Source organism: Prinia subflava, chromosome 3, assembly GCF_021018805.1.
Source record: "Prinia subflava isolate CZ2003 ecotype Zambia chromosome 3, Cam_Psub_1.2, whole genome shotgun sequence".
Lineage (NCBI taxonomy): Eukaryota > Metazoa > Chordata > Aves > Passeriformes > Cisticolidae > Prinia > Prinia subflava.
The window spans coordinates 92,192,461-92,203,090 of record NC_086249.1 but is presented as its reverse complement, the minus strand read 5'-3'; the positions used below and the strand labels follow the sequence as shown (position 1 = coordinate 92,203,090).

The 10,630-nt window shown below is 42.3% G+C and overlaps 1 protein-coding gene across 2 annotated transcripts in view; it reads left to right on the top strand.

The window, feature by feature from the left end:
* Positions 1-9,131: 9,131 nt before the first annotated feature.
* The window catches only part of ADGRG2 (adhesion G protein-coupled receptor G2), a 55,318-nt gene continuing 53,819 nt past the window's right edge, over positions 9,132-10,630 (top strand). The window contains exon 1 of one of the 2 annotated variants that reach the window (XM_063392914.1): positions 9,132-9,350. The gene's annotated coding sequence lies outside the window, so the exon portion shown is untranslated. The remainder of the gene's footprint in view (positions 9,351-10,630) is intronic. The other variant, XM_063392915.1, reaches the window with a different exon arrangement.

Here is a 10,630-nt window from a genome sequence, read left to right as displayed (position 1 = left end):
GCAACAAACGGGGAGAGGAGGCGCTCCAGGCGCTGAGATTGCCCTGCAGGCCCTGGTGAAGATCATGATGATCTGCAGCGTGCCCCCACAGCCCATGGAGGATGTCGTGGTGGAGCAGATATCCACACTGCGGCCTGTGGAGGCAGGAATATCCATGGAAGCCCAGACTGGAGCAGGTTCTGATGGGAACTGCATCCTCTAGTGGACCTGTGTTGGAGCAGGTTTATCCTGAAGGACTGTATCCCAAGGAGAGGACTCACACTGGAGCAGGGAAAAATGTGAGGAGGATGCAGCAGCAAAAAACTGTGCTGAACTCCCCATGAGCCCCATGCCCCATTCCCAGCACCACTTGGGAGGAAAATGGAGAGGAATCAGGAATGAAGAAATGAATGTGAGCCTGGAAAAAACAGGGGGTGGGAGGAAGATATTTCAGTTTTTTCCTTTGTTTCTCACCATCCAACTCAATGTTACTTGGCAATAAACTGAATTTTCCCAGCTCGAGTTGAGTCTGTTTTGCCTGTGATGGTAATTGGTAACTGATGTCTTTGCCTTTATCTTGACCATAGCTTTTCCATGGTACTTTCTCCTCCTGTCCTGCTGCGGACGGGGAATGAGAGAGCAGCTGGGTGGATGCCTGGCAGCTGGAGGAGGCCAACCCACCACATGCTCTAGGATAGTTTCTGTTCCGTTTTATAAGCAACAATAACTTTTTCTTTTACAATATACTGCCAATTCTTAAATGTTTTTAGTGCAGCTCAGACAATGTTCTCATTCCACAGTGCTGCAAAATATGGAACTTGAGAACTATGCAGATGGGGCAGAGAGAAACACATGCCAGATGCTCTCCGTGACTTCTGGTTTATCTTGTCCTTAGTGACTTTAATCATTCTTACACTTCCTATGCCTGATACAGTCTCTGGAACCAAGAGATCCCCAAAATTACCTCACAGATGTCACAATCAATTTGCAATCAATTTGTTCAGCTTAAACTATTTTAATACCATGAAAGACAAACCTTGAAGACAAGTCTTTGAAGATATCATAACGATGAGTTAATATTTTAAAGAACCTATCATTAATTTAATATCACTAATTATTTTGAAATCAAAATGTTTCTGTGGGTTAATATTTTAATGTACCGAATCATTGAGTAAAATGAAAAATGTACATACCAGCACACAAAGAAACCACAGCTAATAAGTGGCTAAGTAAAAATTTAGAAGATTAAAAAAGATGCAAGGTACCCAAGACAGCATTGTCCAAAGACTACAAATACAGTCCTTTCCTGAGGTCATCAGAAGGTATAAGGTTAGTTCTTATACTGCCTGTGAAAAACTCACATGACCAGACCTCATGAAATATCATACATGGTCCCCAAAGACTGTACATGCATCTCAGTGTGTGATGAATTTAAAAATAACTGTAAATATAAGGCCAAACACGACCGAGGAAAAAAAATTAGATTCTGCAGCATGAATACAGACCTCCATATTCTTACATATTTTTTTATTATACTATCCTTTTATTTCACTGCATTTTTGGGGAACTGAGGACCATTGTTAGATCCATCCTGGTCTGCTTCAGGCAACTTTCCCTATGTCAAGCTCAGCAAAATTGCATCTTACTGAAGCAAGTTCCAGGTGTCAGCTGACATAATGATATCAGCTGCTCATTGACTTTGTTTGGCAATATTATTTTCAACATGTAACATAATTGTCTTTTGTCCCTTTTATTTGTTTATTTACTTTTGTGGCCATGGCCATGATAATTTTCTGACCCAAGAACCCAGTATAATCAACTGCATCTCTGAACCATTTCCATTGGAATAGACCTTTCTGAAAAAGGAGTACTAAATAAAACTCTTCTTAAGACCTTAGTGATTCTTTGGCAAAGAGATTAATATAAACTGGAATTAAGAAGTCTCTGCTCAATACTTTGCTGGAGGTAGAAGGGACCACCATAGGGCCTTTCCTGAAAGGCAGGACAAATTTCTGTCAACATTAGCAATGGGCATTTTGGGTCTTTGCAAACATTAACCTATAATCAGTACAGTGACCAAAGGATGAGATAATTAAGAGAAAAATTATCACACAGAAGAGATCCTGAAAATAAAGTCATGGTCCTTCTGAAAGACAGGACTAGGTCCATTTGGACATCCAAAAGACAAATACAAAGAATGTATTTCATCTATGTTCAGAAGATTTCCACAGGACCTATTAATCACTCAGATAATACCTAAGTCCTCTAAACAAACATTGTGTAGACTTTCTTCAGACCTTTTGAATAGGAATGAACTATACTTGAAGTACAGATGCTACTGCTTGGGATCTGTTTACACTGAATAATCTAAACATTCAGGACCTTGATAAATTTTAATTTAATAAATTAAATTATGGAGGTAATATATTTTAGAAAATTATCTAACAGCCAAACTCGTGGCAGATCCAGCCTTAGTCTGAAGGTAATAAAACATAATTCACAAGGGAAAAAAACCACCAAGGAAACATGCTTCCCCTCGCAAATAAACCTCCTAGACAAGTTTAGGGACTACAGAAAGGTAACCCTGGCAAAACAAGATTACCCAATGACACAAAATGTAATACTTCTACTATAGAAACAGGTATTTTCAATTGAGTAATTCCAGTTGGAAAATCTATTTTTAAAAAATAAAATGCTTTGTGAAAGACTTACAACTTATAAAAATACATTCCAAACTATTTGATGAGACAGGGATAGAAGACTAAAAGAAACATTAATTTTCTGGCACTTGAGGCTTTATGATCTTCTTTTTTATCTCAATTATAGTTTAATATTTAATATTGATAATTATCTTACCTAGGTAGAAGTGGATTTCCTGCACAGAGCATTCAGGATGTCAGTCAAATCACAACTAATGGCAGTACTGAGGTTTATTAAAACTCCAGTGGTACACTTAGACAAAGATTTCTGGCACCACCACATGTTAGCATCATTGTGAACATTTTAAAAGACTACATAAAAAGAATTTTAGTATCAAACAACAGATATACACAAAAAAAATGTTGAGTATTATCTCTCTTCTATAGATGAGCAATCTAATTGCTGTCTCCCATTTTACTGTCCCTTTCCATCAGACATATCCACGAGTGTTTTCATTGCATCCCAGGTGAAGATAAGCCATTTGCTATGTGATGGCTCCTACCACACAGAGTATCTGCCTCACACTAATGCAAGGCTTGTTGAAACAGAGTCAGCCTGTAGGAGGTTGACTAGCTGCACAGAGCCTGTCCAAGAAGCTGCCACTTAAGAGTATTCAAAATTCCAGTCTTCTACTCAGAAATCATTTATTGCAAAGTCTACATACACTGAAGCATTTGGAAAATTAGATGTTTCTTTTGTCTCAATCCTCCACAGAATACCAGTATTAACAGTCAGGTTTGTGCCTTCCATGTGTATATACTCCTTCACCCCTGGCAGAACGAGGGAGGAAGGTCTCTTCTGAAAAAGAGTTTTTCAAACTGGTTCTCCTCCCAATCATTTTAGCATGATTAATAAGAAACTTTGTTAAATGGATTTATGCTGGTGTAAAATCAAAGGCAGGGTGGATTAGCTAACCTTTTAAGAACGACTTTCCACTCTTCCAAACTAGCAAAAGATTGGAAAATGGACAAAGTTGAAAAAGAAGTTGAGACTTTGGCAGAAAGGTCTTTGAGAAATACTGAAAGAAGTTTCCAAAGGTCTCCCCACACTCCCCGATTCAGTCATTCACAGTAAAGTGAGGAGAGATGAACACTGCAAAACAAGGGAGTAAAGTATAGAGTTAAACTGGAGAAGGAAAACTCCTCTCCTTTGACACACCAAAAGCAGCTTGTCTCCCTCAAATCATGATGGCATCTTACACCATCCATATCTTATTTTGCAGCTGAGATGTACATACTTCGTTCAAAAGATATAGCAAAGCCAAGAACAAAGTTAAGACAGGACAACTATGAACACAAATTTTCCTCTCAGGAAAAGAAGAAGAAAAAAAAAAGTGTTGTCAGGGGTGAAAGGACCTGGCATGAAAGCTAAAATCCTTTCCCTAGTACATGAAAGATACACACTGCAGACTATACACTGGAAAAGTGTTCTGTGACAAAAAAATAGATCCTTCTCTGTTGCTTTACCAGTTACACAGATGTAGGAACCAACAGGGGTACAGTAACCTCCTTGGCTTTATTTTAACAGCTCATGCTATGATCAAAGCCTTACTACACGAGACCACTTAATGTGGAACCATTAGAGTCGGTGTCAACTTTCAGGGGTTAACAGAGCTTTTTTTGTAAAATAAGTTTTTAAAAAAGAAAAGCAAAAATATGAAGTGTTCCCAGAATGAAAATTTGCCTGCCAAGATCCACATAGACTTACTTTTTATGGACAAGTTACAACTCCTTTAAAATGTTTATTTAATGGAAATATAAATGTCAGTACAATTTAAAGAGAGTGAGTGCCATAAATAGAGAATTGAAAGGTTTAATTGTCCTTTCCAGGTGTTCCCTTCAGAATTGCTTTCCTTGGCAATCCTTCCTTGTAGTTTCCCATAATGTTGATTATCACCTTGGTCTGCACTTTTGGGTACGTGAGCCTTTCATCATCCTCAAGTTTTTCACAATTTGAGGATCATTGTCCTTTGCTTGGCCAAAAGTGTATTTTATTCTAAGAGTGTTAGCAGAAGTTCTTTCCACAGTGTGATAGAGCAGTTGAGGCTGGAGGGGACCTCTGGAGATAGTCCAGTCCAAACTCTTGCTCAGAGCAGGGGCTGCTGCAGCAGTTGCCCAGGACCATATCTGGACTTCTGAACATCTCCAAGGGTAGAGACTCCATTCTCTGGGCAATCTGCTTCAGTGTTAAATAACTCTCACCACAAAATATCTTTCTTATGTTTAAATGGCATTTCTTGCACTTCAGTTCGTGCTCTGTTCACCTTTTAGTCCAGCAGGTAATAATGAAGGCTTTCAATTCCACAGAATGGAGGGTTGCATGAGAACATTTGCAGAGGGAGAGGTACTGAAGGCCTGATTACCCAACAGAACAGAATGCTCATCCTGCTGCTACACATTATCACTCACTCGTCATGCAACGTACATGAAATTCTGTCAGAGAAAAGAGTATCAAAGGTTTCTCATTTCTTTTGGCCTCCACACCTAACAAATTTCCTCCACCTTTACCCCGTTTTGGAATGTAAATGCAATAGGGACACTTAGCTGGAATACAGTCTGACAGACATGGGTGCGTGTTTGCAAGCAGGACAGACAGCCTGTGACATGGAATTCAGCAGTGCCAAATAACATGGTGAACATAAATATCACTTGTAATGACACAAGTAGAGAAATGCATATTTCATTGGTTGAGTTGAGGCCTAGAGGTTAATCACAGAGACATGGTTGTTTTTATTGTTACCATTTTAAAATCCTTCCTGGACTTTCCGTAAGGAAAATACTATTTTTTTTTTTTTAATGAAGAAAGTACTACAGTCAAGAGGAAATCTTAAACTGGGTTTTGTACTTAGTATTTGACAACACATGTAAAATCACAGCTGGATAGACTAAACCTCCTTATTTAATGATTACATATCTAAGAGATTTCTTCTATATATTGGCTCAGTTAACATTCAGCAAACACTGTGCTCATGGTACCCACACCTATATGCTACTTTCTGACAAAAGAATATTAATAAGTAGTTATTCTATTAGAATGTTAGATAAGTGTATCTACTCCAAGGACTCTTGTAAGATACAGATTTATTGGTCAGGCACAAACTTCTATGAAAGGCAGCTGTTTTTCACAAATCAAGCTCTCAACTTTGTGCCCAATATGTGCAGTTTTAAGATTAGGCTCTAGATCCTCCTCCCTTGATACATTTAAATCCTTTCAGCATCACAGCTAGTCTGTATCACTTCCTTATCCTAAAATTGCTCACTTGTTCGTGTCTTTGTAATGCTGGATGCAGAAAATAGACCAAAGGACTCATAGATAATTTTATTTAATCTCCAGTGCTACCGTGCTATGTAATGTAAAACATTACATACTTTTTACCTAAAGATCTGTAATTTACGTGGCTGATAACTAGTACATGATTTTATAGAACAGGTGTGATTTTCAGGAAGGACTATATATGAAACAGAAAAGTATAACCATTTTAACTGCTATTTGCATCTCCAATCAGTTTCTGAGTTCACAGAAATGTATCACATGGTAGAGAAGACAATCCCACAAAATCAAGAGCCATGGAAATTAATCTCTTTTGTTTTGTTTTTAGACCAATTGGATTTGACATAAAAGATATTATATTAATGTGATTCATTGAAATAGTTAGTCCCCTAAATTTATGCTCCCTGAAGTCGACCACATACACATCACAGGGCAAAGCAGCCTCCCAATTCTGCCCACTAAGAAACAGCGAAGTCCTGTCAAGCATCTTTGTGAAACAACAGCTTCAAACCTTCATAGCATAAATGAAAAGGGAAACAGACCTTACTTCTCCCACTACGTCTCCTCTCCTCTTTCTCTTGTCAGTTACATATGGGTTTTTTTTCCTACCAAGACATGAATTATACAATTAGAATTAATTCCATATAAACATGAAATTTATACTGCGACCTGTCACGATAATGTCTTATCTCCCTAGGAAACATGTATACACACACAAACATAAATAGAGAAAGAGTTTAAAGTAGTAGTAGTAGTAGTAGTGGTAGTAATAATAATAATAATAATAATAATAATAAAAAATCTCAAACCATTTAGAAAAAAAATGTGAAACTCTGGTTAAGATTAAGTTAATGGAAATTTAGTCACTGACTTTGCTGGAGTTGTTGGGGTTTCTACATTCAATCTTGTTGAACACAAGTGAAAATAAAACACTTCAATTGTTAAACCCTTGAAATCTGGTATTTCATGCTCAAAGAATGCATGGCCAAACTGGATATCAACACCAGTTGATGGTATCTGTGCTCCAATTTTCTGTACAGTCTTCCAGATTCAGAAAAAAAAATATTTAAGATGTTTTCATATGATCATTTTGTTTGAGGAGGGACAATTAGATCAATTAGATTCCTTCTCGTCAAGGAAGTATCATTTTCTTAAATCTGCATTTATCACCTGCTGTTCCTACTAAATCAGTGTCCAGTATTGCACAAGCACAATAAAGGAGGCATTGAGCAATCTGAATTAACGTAATCTCTCTTTTTTTGGCATTTTCTCAGAAACATGACAAAACTAGTGGGATTAAAAGTCCTTTGTTACTCAATTATCCATGCTTGTTCCTCAGACCTGCTCAAGTCTGTGTTTTCTTGGTAAGGGCATAGGAGTTTGCCTTTGGCTTCCATGCAACACTGCCCAGCCCCAGTGTTGTCCTAGATCTGTATAGATGGCATAGTTGTCAGCCAGGCAGAGCAGTACAAATACACTGGGAATTAAGTTCTTTACTTAGTTTTTAGGTCATTACAAATCAATTTGGTTTAATTTCCCTGTGTGTTACTGGACACCACCCAGCTGTATGCAATACACAGTTTAAATAAACAGAAATATAAATTGAGTGTTTTCCTTTTGTAAATTGCACAGTAATTTCTCCTAGTAAATTAACTTGGTCTGAGTGGAAAGAGAAAAAGTATTTGGAGGTAAATCCCCTGCCTGCAATTACATATCTGTGCTTGAAAATTCAGCCACTGGCTGATTTTTACCCGAAAGGTTGCATCATTTGTCAGAGGTGTTGGATAGAGAGGCTTCCATTTGTCTGCACACCAGTAACTAGTCACACAACAAGCAACACAGAAAGCTCCCTAACCCTGCCCTACCAATGGGTAAGGTATCCAGGAGTAAGCTGGGCTTCCATTTCCAGCTTTGTTGAACCTTTAGCCTTTCTGAGACATCACTAAGCCACATTGGTAAAGTGCACTCTGTGTGGATATGTCAAATGTCACTGATGTAGAATCACTAGGCAAGTCTTTCCACAGACAAATTATATTCTTATGCATCACACCCTTAGCACTAACTTTAGGACAATTTTTCTTCTCTTCCTCATTGACTTCAGACATCAAGATCAGAAGTTAAGTAGTTATAATTCTCACAGGTAATTTAAGCTGGGAAGAGAATAGAGTTTGTGGTCCTCAAGCCTTTGAGGAAGTGAAAGGTATTCCACTAAGCAAGGCAGAGAAAGACAAATACCTCCAGTTTTATTTCCTATGTGAGGAATTGTAAGAGCACTGGCCTTGTGTTCGACTAGATGCCAGCTCCAAGGTATCCAAAGACACCACTGATCTAAGGGAAATGAAACAAGCCTCTTCATCTACCCCCATTTCTTCTTTGCAAGTATTTCTCTACAAAACTACACTCACCTTGCATCCTCAGGAACACCTGCTGTCTGTGGAGTTCCTAGAATTTGTCCGTGTGTTATCTTTTCAGTAACACTCAGAGTTGTCACTTAAAGCTCCAGCCTTTCCCTCTGGATGTGCTTACTCCAGCTATGTCCCGGAGCCAGGCGTTTTTCTCTTTTCAGCCGTGCCTAGGTACCAAACCTCCAGCCTACATGCAAGGAACAGTTCCTAAACATTTGGTATGAGTCATTGAAAATCCTGCCTTTTCAGAATACGCTTCATTCCAAGCGACTGAAAACTGGGAGAAGGGCGCCACAGCTCCAGCTTTCTGCCGTCGTAATAGTGAAGTTCATTTACACTAGCAATAATCTGAACGGACTGAAGGTATGAATCTCATTGAAACGCAACGAAGGCTGCTAAATGTGCAAAATCTATGCTAGCATTAAGGCTTAATGCAGTTAAGTCTGTTTTAAAGGTGATGTAAACTTTACACGAGAGAAGGCTGGTTTAACCCTGAGCACGTTGCCCACCAAGGAACGTGGAACAGTTCATTGGCAGCGGCAGTTCCTTCCCCCGCGCTGGCTGTGCGCAGCCACCAAGCGTCCCCCGGCCGTGTCCCAGCGCTGCGGGCACTGCTCGCTGCCTCCGCCCGCGCCGGGCCGCCCTCACGCCGGGCCGCCCTCACGCCCGGCCGGCCTCACGCCCCGGGCGCTGCCGCAGCGCCGGGACCGCGCCCGCACCCGCGGGGCCGCCGGGCGGGAGGGGCCGCGCCGGCTTCCCTCGGCTCCTCGCAGCACCTCCCTCGCCTGCCTCCGCCCCCCGGCCAGTGGCTGTCCCAGCTGCCGGGGCCGCCGGCGCGCCTGCTGTGCCCAGTGCTGAGCGAGCGGCGCGGCGGGACAGACGGACGGGACGGCAAGGACGGGACACACAGCCGGGACAGACGGACGGGACAGCACGGCACGGACGGGACAGATAGACGGGACGGCACGGACGGGACGGGCGGCCGCCCGGCGCCAGGTGAGCGGCCGCGGGCTCGCGGGAGCAGGGGCGGCCGGAGGCGAGGGGCTCCCGAGGGCGGGACGGAGCGGCAGCGCGGCGGCTGCGGGAGTCGCCCTGAGGCGGGTGGAGGTGAGCGGCTCTGCGGGGCCGGCGGCAGCTGTGCGCGGCTCCCTTGGGATGGGCTTTCCCGCCGAATCTTGCCGCAGGGACGAGCGGCGTTAGGGCGGGGAGGTCCCGCGGGGGCGGTGGGCGGAGGAGCGCAGGTCAGGGAGCTCTGACCTCCGCGGGCAAGTCCCGCTTAGTCACGGATCCCCTCTGGGGTGGCCGTGCGGGTCTCGTCCGGCCCGGGGGGCTGAGGCCCGGCCCGTTGGGACTCGCGCCTGCCGGTGCGGGGCGAGGCCGCCCTGAGGGGCTGCGGGCCGGGCTGGGTCCCGAGCGGCGCCGCGCTGCTCGCCAGGTACAGCTCTCGGGGCGGCTGGTGGAATGCCGTCCTTCGGCTTTCCAGCATTAAGTGTTTAATCAGTCAACGGCGAGAAACATTTAGTAACGTGTTTAAATTGGCCTAAAAAGTGACTGACTGATCGTGGTAGAGGCGTTGGTGGGGTTTGAGTGCGGTTTAGACGCAGACGCAGGGCAGTGTCCCGTTGGGACAGTGTTGCTACAGCCGGTCGGGGTTTGGTCTCGCACCCGTTTTCTGCGGGAACGGGTGCAGAGAATATATCCAGTTTAAAAGTTTTCGCTGCTTCTTTCACATACATTCTGCAAGGAAACCTGTATCGCTGAAAGTGATGTCTTCAGAGTCACCCTTTGTACACAGTAATTATTTGGAGTGGATGATTTGTCTGGTTATTTTTTTGTGATGTTCCCTGGCTGAGTGTACTGGAAGCATCCTTTCTTGACTGAATTTGTTTTTACTTTGGAAATATATAGGTTTTGTCATTCATGGATAGTATTTGTAACAGTACTCAACCCTGTTGCTTTTACTGTTATTTTCTTGCATTGATTTATGTGGAAACAGGGAATAAATGTTTGTAAACTAGTTCAAGGTGTGCTTATCCAGCAAATTAAATGTGTGATCGTACAAGCCTAGGCTGGTTTTGACTTACATGAAATGACAGAATTGGTAAGGTTGGAAGGAACCACAGTGGGTAATCTGGGCCAGTCTCCCTGGTCAAATTAGTTAGAGTAATGCTGAAGGGGTGTTGGAATGGGCTTCAGCATGAACCAAAATAGAGTTTACAACCTCTAGATCTAAGACATATCAATCCCAAAGCAAATCAGTTGTGTCTTCAGTTCTG